The sequence below is a fragment of the Symphalangus syndactylus genome, chromosome 8, assembly GCF_028878055.3.
Source record: "Symphalangus syndactylus isolate Jambi chromosome 8, NHGRI_mSymSyn1-v2.1_pri, whole genome shotgun sequence".
NCBI lineage: Eukaryota > Metazoa > Chordata > Mammalia > Primates > Hylobatidae > Symphalangus > Symphalangus syndactylus.
The window spans coordinates 133,166,638-133,179,473 of NC_072430.2; the positions used below are offsets into that span (position 1 = coordinate 133,166,638).

Sequence of the window (12,836 nt, forward strand, 5' to 3'; positions counted from 1 at the left end):
AGCTGAGTTCAATTCCTGGATATCCTTGTTAACTTTCTGTCTCGTTGATCTGTCTAATGTTGACAGTGGGGTGTTAAAATCTCCCACTATTATTGTGTGGGAGTTTAATTCCCTTTGTAGGTCACTCAGGACTTGCTTTATGAATCTGGGAGCTCCTGTGTTGGGTGCATATATATTTAGGATAGTTAGCTCTTCTTGTTGAATTGATCCCTTTACCATTATGTAATGGCCTTCTTTGTCTCTTTTGATCTTTGTTGGTTTAAAGTCTATTTTATCAGAGACTAGGGTTGCAACCCCTGCCTTTTTTTGTTTTCCATTTGCTTGATAGATCTTCCTCCATCCCTTTATTTTGAGTCTATGTGTGTCTCTGCACGTGAGATGGGTTTCCTGAATACAGCACACTGATGGGTCCTGACTCCTTATCCAGTTTGCCAGTCTGTGTCTTTTAATTGGAGCATTTAGCCCATTGACATTTAACGTTAATATTGTTATGTGTTAATCTCAACCTGTCATTATGATGTTAGCTGGTTATTTTGCTCATTAGTTGATGCAGTTTCTTCCTAGCCTCGATGGTCTTTACGATTTGGCATGTTTTTGCAGTGGCTGGTACCGGTTGTTCCTTTCCATGTTTAGTGCTTCCTTCAGGAGCTCTTTTAGGGCAGGCCTGGTGGTGACAAAATCACTCAGCATTTGCTTGTCTGTAAAGTATTTTATTTCTCCTTCACTTATGAAGCTTAGTTTGGCTGTATATGAAATTCTGGGTTGAAAATTATTTTCTTTAAGAATGTTGAATATCAGCCCCCACTCTCTTCTGGCTTGTAGAGTTTCTGCAGAGAGATCAGCTGTTAGTCTGATGGGCTTCCCTTTGTGGGTAACCTGACCTTTCTCTCTGGCTGCCCTTAACATTTTTTCCTTCATTTCAACTTTGGTGAATCTGACAATTATGTGTCTTGGAGTTGCTCTTCTCGAGGAGTATCTTTGTGGTGTTCTCTGTATTTCCTGAATCTGAATGTTGGCCTGCCTTGCTAGATTGGGGAAGTTCTCCTGGATAATATCTTGCAGAGTGTTTTCCAACTTGGTTCCATTCTCCCCATCATTTTCAGGTACACCAATCAGACATAGGTTTGGTCTTTTCACATAGTCTTTGTTAATATTTCTTTTGGTGAATATTTATTTTGATATATTTCTAAGAAAATATAGTAAATATTCAGTGCTCAAAATAACTTTATAGATAAATGGTACTGCAATTTTGGTAACATCTTTTGACATGAATGTTGGATTCATTCATGAATATGAATCCCATCAGGAAATGGGCCTTTTGTATGAGTAAAAATTGAAAATTAACAAAAACAGTCAAACACCATGTACTCTGACCTTAACTCCTCCTGAGAAGTGACCATTGTTACTAATTTTTAGAGCTGTCTTTTTAAATGCCTGTATTTGCTAATCTTCATTTTCTCTGCAAAGTTCTACACTTTTTTTTTTCTCCTTAAAAAATCTTTAATTTTATCTTGGTGTGTGTGTGTATACAATTTTTTATATATGTATATATATGAAGCTCTTTTTAATAGTTACATGACGTTCTATTTATGGTGTATTCTAATTTTACTAGTCAACTATTGGTGGATTATATAGCTTATTAAAAGTGTTTGACTAAGTCACTATTATCAATAAAGTTTCAATGAATTTTACACTTAAAATTTGCATGCATGCATGTAAGCAAGCTTATTTGTGAGATGAATTTATAGTGCAATCTGGGTTAACTCCTGGGTAGATGATAACATTTATTTAAATAATCTATTTCTTGTTCATGGCTGTCAACATATGTGATAGTGATGCTGAAGCTCTTTCTGGTGACTTTGTAAGTGGGTGTGGGTAGTTAGCTCTGTGACAACCCATTGCCTCCCCATTGTCTTCGCAGAGTGTGGAGCCTCCCTAACTGGTAGTGAGATGGGAAGCCAATTATTCTTTTTAATTGGCTTGCCTCTTAGGCTGCAATGGAGTTCTCTAGCAATCCAGATCATTACTAGTGCAGATCACTAACCTTGATATTTATTTGCTCCAATAATATTGCATTTGCCATCTCACAATTTTCTCCATGTCCCTAAAGAACCATTAGAGTGGTTCTTGAGAGACCTCTAGCTAGGCAAGAGAGGTAGAAGATGGGTTTAAAATGCTTTGCCAAGCACAACTTGATTGCATTTTTTTTTTGCCCAGAAATCTGGAGTCAAAGGATGCTATTGGCATTGAGCACTGAGACTTCAAAAATACAAAACCAAAAATATCCATTTTTCTGCAATTCCCAACACTGTATTTTGTTGTCTTTTAAAATCATATTCTACCTCATAAGTTGTAAATATACAAAAATACCTCAGTGAAGGCATTTTCCATAGCAGATTAAAACATAAAATATAAATGTGGCATGAAAGTATTTAAAATGGGAGTAATGAGTGTTAAAAGAAATGTTGGTATTAATAACACCATCCACTTTATTAGATACTATGTTCAAGATAAAATAAAATTTCAAAGTTTACTGAGCAGCAAAGGTTAAATATAATGTTCCTCTTGTTGCTGTCTGTCTATGGAGTGAACTGGATAAGTGCTTGTGATCTATTTAAAGGTATTAAACTTATAAAAAGAGGTCAATGAAGGAAAACAGGGTGACTGTCAATTTTAGATAGGAAACCACATGCCATCTTTGACTTTGAAATGTGTAGTAGGAGCTGTTGAACATCTCATGGGGATATATTCATAGTTTTTATTCTCTTTGCAAAATATTTCTTTGATGATTTTGTCATTTTGGGACTTTTATAAATACATGTTTTTCTGTAGCAGTTTGTCCTAAAAGCAAGGTGCAATTATGTGCGAATAGTGAAATCTTTCTATCTACTTACCTATCTACCCATCTAGCCATCCATATATGTCTTTGACAAGAATGCCACCTATTTCAACGTATTTTCCTTAATAATTCCACAACGGATCAGTATGTATATTGTTAAGTAGTTCTGGGGAAAATGAAGAAAGAAAACATGTATTAGTTTCTCCTATTAACCTAATTGTTACTAGGTGGTCTGCACTTTTAATCTCATTTAACCCTCACCCAGCACTGTAAGAGCCCATCATTTATTAATAAGAAAATGTAGCCAGGTGTGGTGGCTCAGGCCTGTAATCCCAGCACTTTGGGAGGTGGAGGTGGGTGGATCACGAGGTCAGGAGATTGAGACTATCCTGACTAAAACGGCGAAACCCCGTCTCTACTGAAAATACAAAAAATTAGGTGGGCGTGGTGGTGGGCGCCTGTAGTACCAGCTACTCGGGAGGCTGAGGCAGGAGAATGGGTGAACCTGGGGGGTGGAGCCTGCAGTGAGCCGAGATTGCGCCACTGCACTCCAGCCTGGGTGACAGAGCAAGACTCCGTCTCAAAAAAAAAAAAAAAAAAGAAAATGTAGACTGAGAGAAATTAACTAATTTTTACAAGACCACAAAAATAATAGGAGGCACAGAAGAATTTGAACCCAGTTGTGTCTATTTTTGACCCCCTTGGTCTTGTCTCTTCTCCACATGTGTATAAAAATGATGGCATTAATTATGATGACCACCAATTTTTTTATCACTTGCAAAGTACCAGGTCTTATGCTAAGTGCTGCATTGACACTGTCTCTAACAATCCTCACAAAGAAACTACTATTGTTATCATTTTATAAGGGGAGGGGTGATGTCTGGGAAAATAAGACTGATTTCCCAAATCTACACAGAGAAGGAAAGAAGGAATTAAACTCTTTGTTAAGTAGTATTTCTGTTGGGTTGATGGAGGTTACTATTTATGGAAAGCGGAAACAGAATTAGAAGCAATTGCTCACTTTTAACATAAAGGGTTATGTCTCCATTACATTAATTTTACACTAACTTTGTATTTTTGCTGACTATAATTTATAGTATGTTTTAAAATATTGTTGTTTTTGACCATTTATTTCTCTAATCCTTTTGAATCCTAATAGAGATTACTTGATATTCTACTATTATGAAAATAGTTCTGTGAAAAAAAGAATTATGGTTGCATTTACAGTATCAGTGATCTTACCATTCTCATCATTGTTATGCTTTGAAAACCACCTTTTCTATAGTTTGAGATTCTCTTTTCACTTAAAAGTCATAAGTATCTGAAATAATCCACATAAACACTACATAGTGTTCCCCTACGATAGTGATTGAACTTCTGCACAAGAATTGAAAGATACCTATGTGAAAAAGTTAAACTATTGGAGATATTTTATTTCCTTTTATTAAATTGTGTAATGCATTAGGATAAAAAGGTATATTTTATACTCCCTTGAAGAATTTTTCCACCAATGCAATGAGATAAGGTATTTTATAAAATGTCCTGTTAGATAAGGCACTTTCAAGTTTGATCAGTGTGATACGATATACTTTAATTACTGTTGTTAGCAAATGAATAACACATTTGTTTGTGAAATTGTGGGACTGATCTGTAAATGAAAATACACTACTTCGGAAAGTTGTATAAATAAGTGTTTAAATGTCATGGTTCATAAAAATGTTTCATCATTCTATCCTTTACCAAGTTTTATACAGATAGTAGATAAAATTAATAGAAGTTTATTTTAAAATCAGTTAGAAGAAATTTGCATTCAGTATTCCCTTCTGCCATCCAATTTCCTCGACTTGTCTTTTCGCCTGTCTCCAGGGCCCCAAGCACCTAGTCTTCTTTTTGGCAATGCTTTTATGATAGATCTTAGAACCCTGCTCTCAGTTAGGACATTTAATTAGTACACGTATGGAGGTAAGCTCCAGGAGACAAATAAGGTGAAAAGAAACTCACTGCATCCATTAGTCCACTGTACAATTTAACGTATTTGTATTTATTTTATGCTCCACTATGAAGAAATGACATCAGAATGATGAGTTAGAAAATTCATTCTTTCATTCAGTATCATTATCTCCATCCTCACTTATATCACTGGCTTGGCTGGCATTTTGTAGTTACCTGAACGCCATACATTTTAAAATTGTAACTAAGCTCCATACAGCTTCTGGGTACTGTGAAGTTGGCAACCTCTAGACCGGGTTCTAAATGAAGCTCACTATCTACTGGATGATTATGGGTCAATTGTCCTCAATAGAAATCGCTGTAAGAGGGGATGGAGTCACTGGATAACTCTCTGCAAGTAATTTTATTATTCTGGGTATTAGTTTAATCATTGGAATATGTTTATAGGAAGGGTTGTATCTTTATATATCTAAGATTTTACGATTCTAAGTGATGAATGTAGGGACTAAGGATTTTAACAGGTAATAGACACACTGCACAACAGGAGAGAATGCTTCGCTTTGGAAAACTCTAATTTGTGGATCAGAACTAATAGACATGCCATACTTACAAACTGTATAATTTAACATTGTGAGCAGCAGTGCTTACATAGAAATTTACAGCATTGAATGCATATGCTAGAAAAGAAGAAAAACCTAAAATCAATAGTCTAGTGCCCACCTTAGAAAACTAGAGTATGAAGAGCAATATAAGCCTAAAGCAAGCTGAAGAAAAGAAATAGTAAGAATTAGGACAGAAATCAATGAAACTAAAAACATTAAATCAGTGACAATTTTTTTAAGTTGGTTCTTTGATAACATCAATAAAATTGATGCATGTTTAGCCAGAATAATGAAGAAAAAAAAACACAAATTGATAATTAATTTCTTATGTTTGATTGAAAAACATTTACAAATAAAAAACTAAAAATTTTTAAACTGCTGCTTTCATGAAAGATATGCAATAATATGAATGGAGGCATAGTTTTATTTACTAGTATTTGAAATTCACGAAGACAAACACCCACTTAACTACTTTTAAAAATTCCATGTCTTCTTGAGTGTAATTTGTGTCTTTCATTGGAGGGATAAAATGACACTAAAATGTTTTGCTTTTCTTACTTAAATGCCACATCAGAAATATATCTTGTGTTATAAAAAGTCGCAGTTAATAAAAATGTATTTCATATTGACATTCTAAATTATAATTGCAGCCTATGAAGTTTATTTTTTATTATTAAAAGTTTCTACTTTATAGTCATTTTCACTATAACATACACTATAGAAAAGACAAATTCTCAGTGACAGTGTTCTGGAAGCCTCTTGCTTTTTTATCTAGAAGCTACCTGTAATTTTCACACACACACACACACACACACACACACACACACACACAGAGAGAGTTAATTCCAATTTACAATACTTCAGAAAAGTGAATTATATTGTCACTTTCTAGGCAATATTCTCACACTCTGCCTCTTACTGTAGGCTGAGTCAACAGCTGAATTGCTTCAAAAAGCAGCTCAAGTCTTGTCTCCTTTCACTACATTCAGACAGTTTGCTCTTTCTTACATTCTAGTATACCAAGTTCTAAGGAAGAGTATTGGGATCGAAGAATAAAGTGATTCAAAGAAGGAAGAATAGTCAGCAAGATGTTACAGCAAACATCAGTTCACATCAGTAAGACTAAGATAAACAGAACAAGATGACCATTTAAGAAAATGAAGTGACCATTAACTTGGATGTATAATAAACTTAAAATGTTGGTTGGAATTGGCTTCTTTGAATTCAGTGCAATAAACTAATTTTATTCTATGACCTCTGCTGTGAAATGAGTTTTGATACCATACCAGCTTGATGAAGAAAAATAACTAAAGATATAAACTCCATCATTCTTATCGCCAGTCTCATCATATTTAGTTTGCTTCTTTGCTTTTCATATAATTCATCAATGTACAAAGGACAGATGAGTGGTGCCTTTTATAAAATTAGAAAAACTATTTATTAGATATATATTTCAAAATTGGTAAAAGTAAATTTTAAGTGTTCTCAACACAAAGAAATGATGTGAGGTGGCCTGATTCAATCACTGTACAGTGTAAAGCGTATCGTACCTAACATTGTATATAATTATTACTTGTTAATTAAAAATCAAATATTTTTAAAAGCACTGTTATAAAGATTTATTATAGTACTTTATATAGAGATTCAAATAAATAACTATAATGGGTAGTATTGTGTTTGATAACATAACCTATCTAGTTCTTTTATGTAGGGAACATGCATTTTTATGAAGCAGATTTAGTCCATGGAGAGAAAGCATGAGGCAGCAAGATTATTGTCAGAATCTGGATGAGATAGCCACTGAAAATAACTCATTCAATAATAGTATTATCTCAATAGGAACTTAATTGTTTGTTAATATTTTAAGTATTTTAGCAATTCAGAATGTCATAATACAAGGCCTCCTCATTTTATATGTATGAGATCTTCAGAATACAATTCTGAAAATAAGATGATATCAATGGCTGTAGAAAAAAAAAAAGATAAAAGCCAGGTATGGTGGGTCATGCCTGTAATCCTAGCACTTTGGGAGGCTGAGCCTGACGGATTACCTGAGGTCAGGAGTTTGGGACCAGCCTGGCCAACATGGTGAAACCTCGTCTCTACTAATCTCTACTAAAAATACAGAAATTAGCCGGGCCCAGTGGCAGTCTTCTCTAATTCCAGCTATTCAGGAGGCTGAGGCAGGAGAATTTCTTGAGCCCAGAAGGTGGAGTTTGCAGTGAGCCGAGATGGCACTACTGCACTCCGGCCTGGGCAACAGAGCAAGACTCCCTTTCAAAAAAAAAAAAAAAAAAAGGACATCTAGTAAGAAAATATAAAAACACATGCACCTTCTAGGTAGACGATGTAAATATGTAAATACAAGCACAATTATAAAAATTTTCCTGGGGCAAATAGAGGAAACTTAAGACTTGTAGTTAAGCTAACTCCACTATTCACTACAAGTATGAGAAAGATCAGACCATAACCAACGTATCACATTCAGGGAAAAATATATAACTCAATTTGGGCCAATGAGACCCAACAGACATTAGCTGAGGACTTCAGAAGTGAAGGTTCATTTCTTTTCCTCAAAAGCTACCTAAAAAAAGATTCATTTTCTTGATGATAATGCATTGGAAAAAAGTGTAATAATGATAAAAACAAATGTTCGCGAGACCATTCGCTGTGTGCCTGGTGCTGTCATATGTGCTGTTGATGCAGGAACTCAGTCTTCACCGTCAGGTTGTGTATGAAGTGGGTGCTATTATTCTGCACATTTTACACTTGAGGAAACTTAGAATTCGTTAACTATAGTAAGACCTCACTTCATGTCGTTGATAGGCTCTCAGAAACTGCAACTTTAGGTGAAATGAGGTATAATGCAACCAGTGATTTTTCTCATCTATGTCGTAACAAAAAACATGAAAGGAAACAATGTTACTTGAGGATGGGGTGTACATTGTTTGGTTAAAGTAGCAGTTTCCAAGAACCTATCAGTGATGTGAAGGAAGGACTTACTATGATCCAAAATTGAGTGGCAACGAAGTAGAGGTGGGATTTGATCCCTTAAGTCTTATTCCAGAGTCCGCATCCTTTACAATTGTGCTGTAGTAATTCTCATCAAGTACTAGTACAACCATATATATCACGTGATGTTTCTCTACACTGGAAATCAAAAATATTCAAATACAGAATGCTATATTCCTGGACAGAATAACTCAATATTATTAGAATGCCATTTTATATTATTATATGCTTAATATAATATGGATAAGATAATCAAGAGTTTTCCTGCCCACCCCCCAAAAAAAGTAGACTATGAAACTAATATACATAATCTTAAAAAGAAGAAATATGGCCTACTGGTTATTTAAAACTATCTTAAAACCACAATCACTGAGCAATATGATATCAGTGGAAGCATAAAGATAGATGAGTATATAAATTCCAGGAAGATGGGTGCTTATTCTAGGTAAGTAAAGACCAATAGCAATTTTTGTACCATGGGGCAGTGGTCCAATATTGGTATAAAACCAGCTGCCATAGTTAGAGAGACTTTTCTAAGACTAGAAATTGTATATGTATATGTATATGTATAGTCAAACTTTTAAGGACTGTGTGGGTGAAAACATCCCATAAGCAAAGTTAATTCTACCAACTAGAGTAAGTGGCTGCTAGTGATGAGGCCAGAAAGCAGAAAGACATCTTATATTTTCATGGAGCATGGGATGAAGAACTCTTTGGGAGGAGGGATCCTGACCTCACAGTCATGATAGCTCAAATCAGAGGAAAAGAGAAAATATTAAAGCTATGTCCCAGTTCCTGCCCAGCTCAATTCCAGCTAAGATTCAAAAGAAAAGTTCCTCAATACAGGTGCCTATGGGGGTAAAAAGGTATTTATTTCTGTCTCTACTGGTTTTTAAAATGTGTAATGTCTGCCATAAAATAAAATGTTTATCAGGCAGGTGAACAAGCAAGAAAATGTAACCTATAGTCATAAAAAGAAACCACCCATATAGGGAGATGTATAGAAGGCTCAGCTATTGAAATTACCAGAAAAGAACTTTAAAATAACCCATCTAAAAGTTAGATAACAAGCGTGAACAGAGGACTTTCAGCAGAGAGAAGTAACATAAAAATGAACCAAATGGAAATTTTAAAAATCATAAAGTAGAGAGCAACAATTCAGCCTGTGGGCTTAAAAACAGAATGCATCAGCAGAGGAAAGAGTCAAAAGCATAGCACAAATTATCCAATATGAAACACAATGCGAAAAAAATAGAAAAGGGAAAAACAGAAACAGTCTGAAGTTTGTTCAGCAATATCAAGTGTTTCAATATTTGCTCTATGGGAGTTCCAAAATGAGAGGAAAAAAAGAATAGTCCAGAAGCAATATTTAGGAAATAATAGCTGAAGATTTCACAAAATTAACAAAATACATCAGGACACAGAGACAGGAGAACAAATAAACATTTTAAAACCCTACAATTTACTACATTGTAGTCAAGCTGCTGAAAACCAAAGATAAAGACAACATATTTAAACTAGCCAGATACAATAGGGTAATTCCATTCAATGAAACAAAAATAAGAATATTTATCATCAGAAATTACAAAACCTAGGAGACAATAGCATGAAGTTTTTAAAGTGCTGAAAAGGAAGCGTATAACTAGAATTCTATAACCAGTGAAATTATCTTCTAAAACTAAAAGTGAAAAAATATATTTCATAAAAAGATGAAATAATTCATCATCATGAAATATGCACTATAATAAATACTAAACGAAGTTAGGTCTGAAGAGAAATGATTCCAGAAGACTAATTTTGAAAGAAGAAATGAAGAGCCAAAGTAATAATAAATACATGTAAAAATGCTTTCTAAGAATTTCATTAAGAGATGATTGATTCTCTTAAGAAAATATAGCACGCCTGTAATGCCAGCACTTTGGGAGGCCGAGGTGGGTGGATTAACTGAGATCAGGAGTTCAAGACCAGCCTGACCAAAATGGTGAAACCCTGTCTCTATTAAATACAAAAAATTAGCCGGGCGTGGTGGGGCATGCATGTATTCCCAGCTACTTGTGAGGCTGAGGCAGGAGAATTGCTTGAATCCCGGAGGCAGAGGTTGTAGTGAGCCAAGATTGTGCCACTGCACTCCAGCCTGGGCAACAAGAGGTAAACTTCATCTCAAAAAAGAAAGAAAAAGAAAGGAAAGAAAGGAAGGAAGGAAGGAAGGAAGGAGAAAGAAGGAAGGAAGGAAGGAAGGAAAGAGAAAATATAGTAGGAAAATATTGTATGGCTTATAATATAACTAGAAGAAAAATATATGCCAATCTTCACAGAAAGAGTGAGAGGGGTTAAATGGAGGATGGTTTTTGTGCAATTCTTACATTATTTGTAAAATGGTAAACTATCAATTCAAGGTATACTGTGATGAACTCAGGATTCAATATATATAATATATACTTATAACATATATTGATGGATAGATTGCAAAATAATCTACTAAAGGTACTGTCGGGAAACATCAAACTAAGAATTTGTGGCCAATAAAGCACATCATTGTAAACAAACAAAATTTAAAGAGATACAGGGCTAATAAGCAAATAATACAATTTTTTAAAGTGATCTACTCACAAGATCGTACCCTTTCCAGCCATTCCAGGGACAAACTGGGATGTCATTGCTCCCAACAGTTACCTGAGAAGGAAGTTTGGAGATCATAATTGGTTTGAGATCACCAGTGCCAAAGATCTTATAAAGCTCCAAAATTCTTTGATCATAGGGGTCAATTCTAAAATTCCTGGGTTTAGAAATCAAGATACTTGCTTTATACTTCCCACTGAAACACACCAAAAAGTTATGGATTCCAACCCAAAGGAGCTAGCTGGACTGCCCAAGCCGTATATTATGTCCAGGCATGAATTGGTGAGCCCTGCTGCTAGCCACAGAGAATACATATTTTAATATCTAGCATCAATAATCTCTGAAAAAAGGATTCAAGGAAATAGAGCTAACAATGCAATAGAGAAAATAAAATGAAATATGAAAAGTTTCCAACAAATTCTAAAAAGATAGAAACAGAGAAAGAAAAGAAGAAAGAACATATGGAAGAGAAAACGATTTGTGAGGTGGTTGATGTAAACAAGTCACTACAGTAACTACATTAATGTGATAGTAGATTCTCTGATGACCTCTATGTTCCCTGCTTTCTGGTGTTCATGCCCTGGTATGATCCTCCCACCCCTTTCTTGAGTGTGGGAGACCTATAAATTGCTTCTAATGAATATGCAAAGATGATGAGTTTCCACTCCCATCATTATGTTATGTTACACAAAAACCCACCTTGTTATTGTTAGCACACTTGCTCTACAGACTCTCTCTCCCTAGCTAGGTTTGAAGACTAAGTGACCATATTGGGAGGCTCACTTGTTAAGGAGCCGATAGAAACCGCTAGGAGCTAGAGCAACCTCCAATCAACAACCAGTAAAAAGCCACAACCCTCATTCCTGTAACTACAAGTAAACAAATTCTGCAAACACCTTGAGAAAGCTCAGAAGTGGATTCTTTCCCAATTGGGCCTCCAGATGAGAACACAACATTGCTGACACCTTGACTGCAACCTTGTAAAGCCCTCAGCAGAAGGCCAGACTAAGCCATGCACAAACTCCTCATACACAGATAACAAATATGTGTTGTCTTAAGCTACTAGTCTGTGGTAATTTGTTAGGCAGCAATATATTACTAATATGTGCACGTGGATAAACATTTCAGTTAGAAGGTAGAGATTGTCAAGTTGCATTTAAAAGAAAAAGGTCCTTTGTAGGGACATGGAGGAAGCTGGAAACCATCATTCTCAGCAAACTATCGCAAGGACAAAAAACCAAACACTGCATGTTCTCAGTCGTAGATGGGAATTGAACAATGAGAACACATGGATGCAGGAAGGGGAACATCACATACCAGGGCCTGTTGTGGGGTGGGGGGAGGGGGGAGGGATAGCATTAGGAGACATACCTAATGTTAAATGATGAGTTAATGGGTGCAGCACACCAACATGGCACATGTACACATATGTAACAAACCTGCACATTGTGCACATTTACCCTAGAACTTACAGTATAATAATAAAAAAAGGCTGTTTACAAGACATGCACTTTAATTAGAGGGAGATATGTTGAAAGTAAAAAGATGAAAAAAATGCAAAAACTAATCGTAAGGGAAATCTAATAACAAGAAAGCCAGTGTGACTATGTTAGTATCAGATAAAGTAGACTTCAAGATAAAGACTATTATTCAAAATGATAATTTTATAATGTCAAAAAGGTCAATCTATAAAGGAGACATGATAATAAAAGTTTTTATACATTTAGTGACATAGCCTAAAAATATTAAAACAAAAAATTGAGAAAACAGAAAAGCATATAAATACATCTCTAATAATAATTGAAGAAAAAAGT

At 35.1% G+C, this 12,836-nt stretch overlaps 1 long non-coding RNA gene across 12 annotated transcripts in view; it reads right to left on the reverse strand.

The window, feature by feature from the left end:
- Positions 1-2,898: 2,898 nt before the first annotated feature.
- Positions 2,899-12,836, reverse strand: part of LOC129488535 (uncharacterized) — a 273,237-nt gene continuing 263,299 nt past the window's right edge. For all 12 annotated transcript variants that reach the window (XR_010122307.1, XR_010122316.1, XR_010122315.1 and 9 more), the window contains 2 exons: positions 11,014-11,076; positions 2,899-3,005 (listed from right to left, as the gene is read on the reverse strand). This is a non-coding gene — a long non-coding RNA (uncharacterized lncRNA). The remainder of the gene's footprint in view (positions 3,006-11,013; positions 11,077-12,836) is intronic.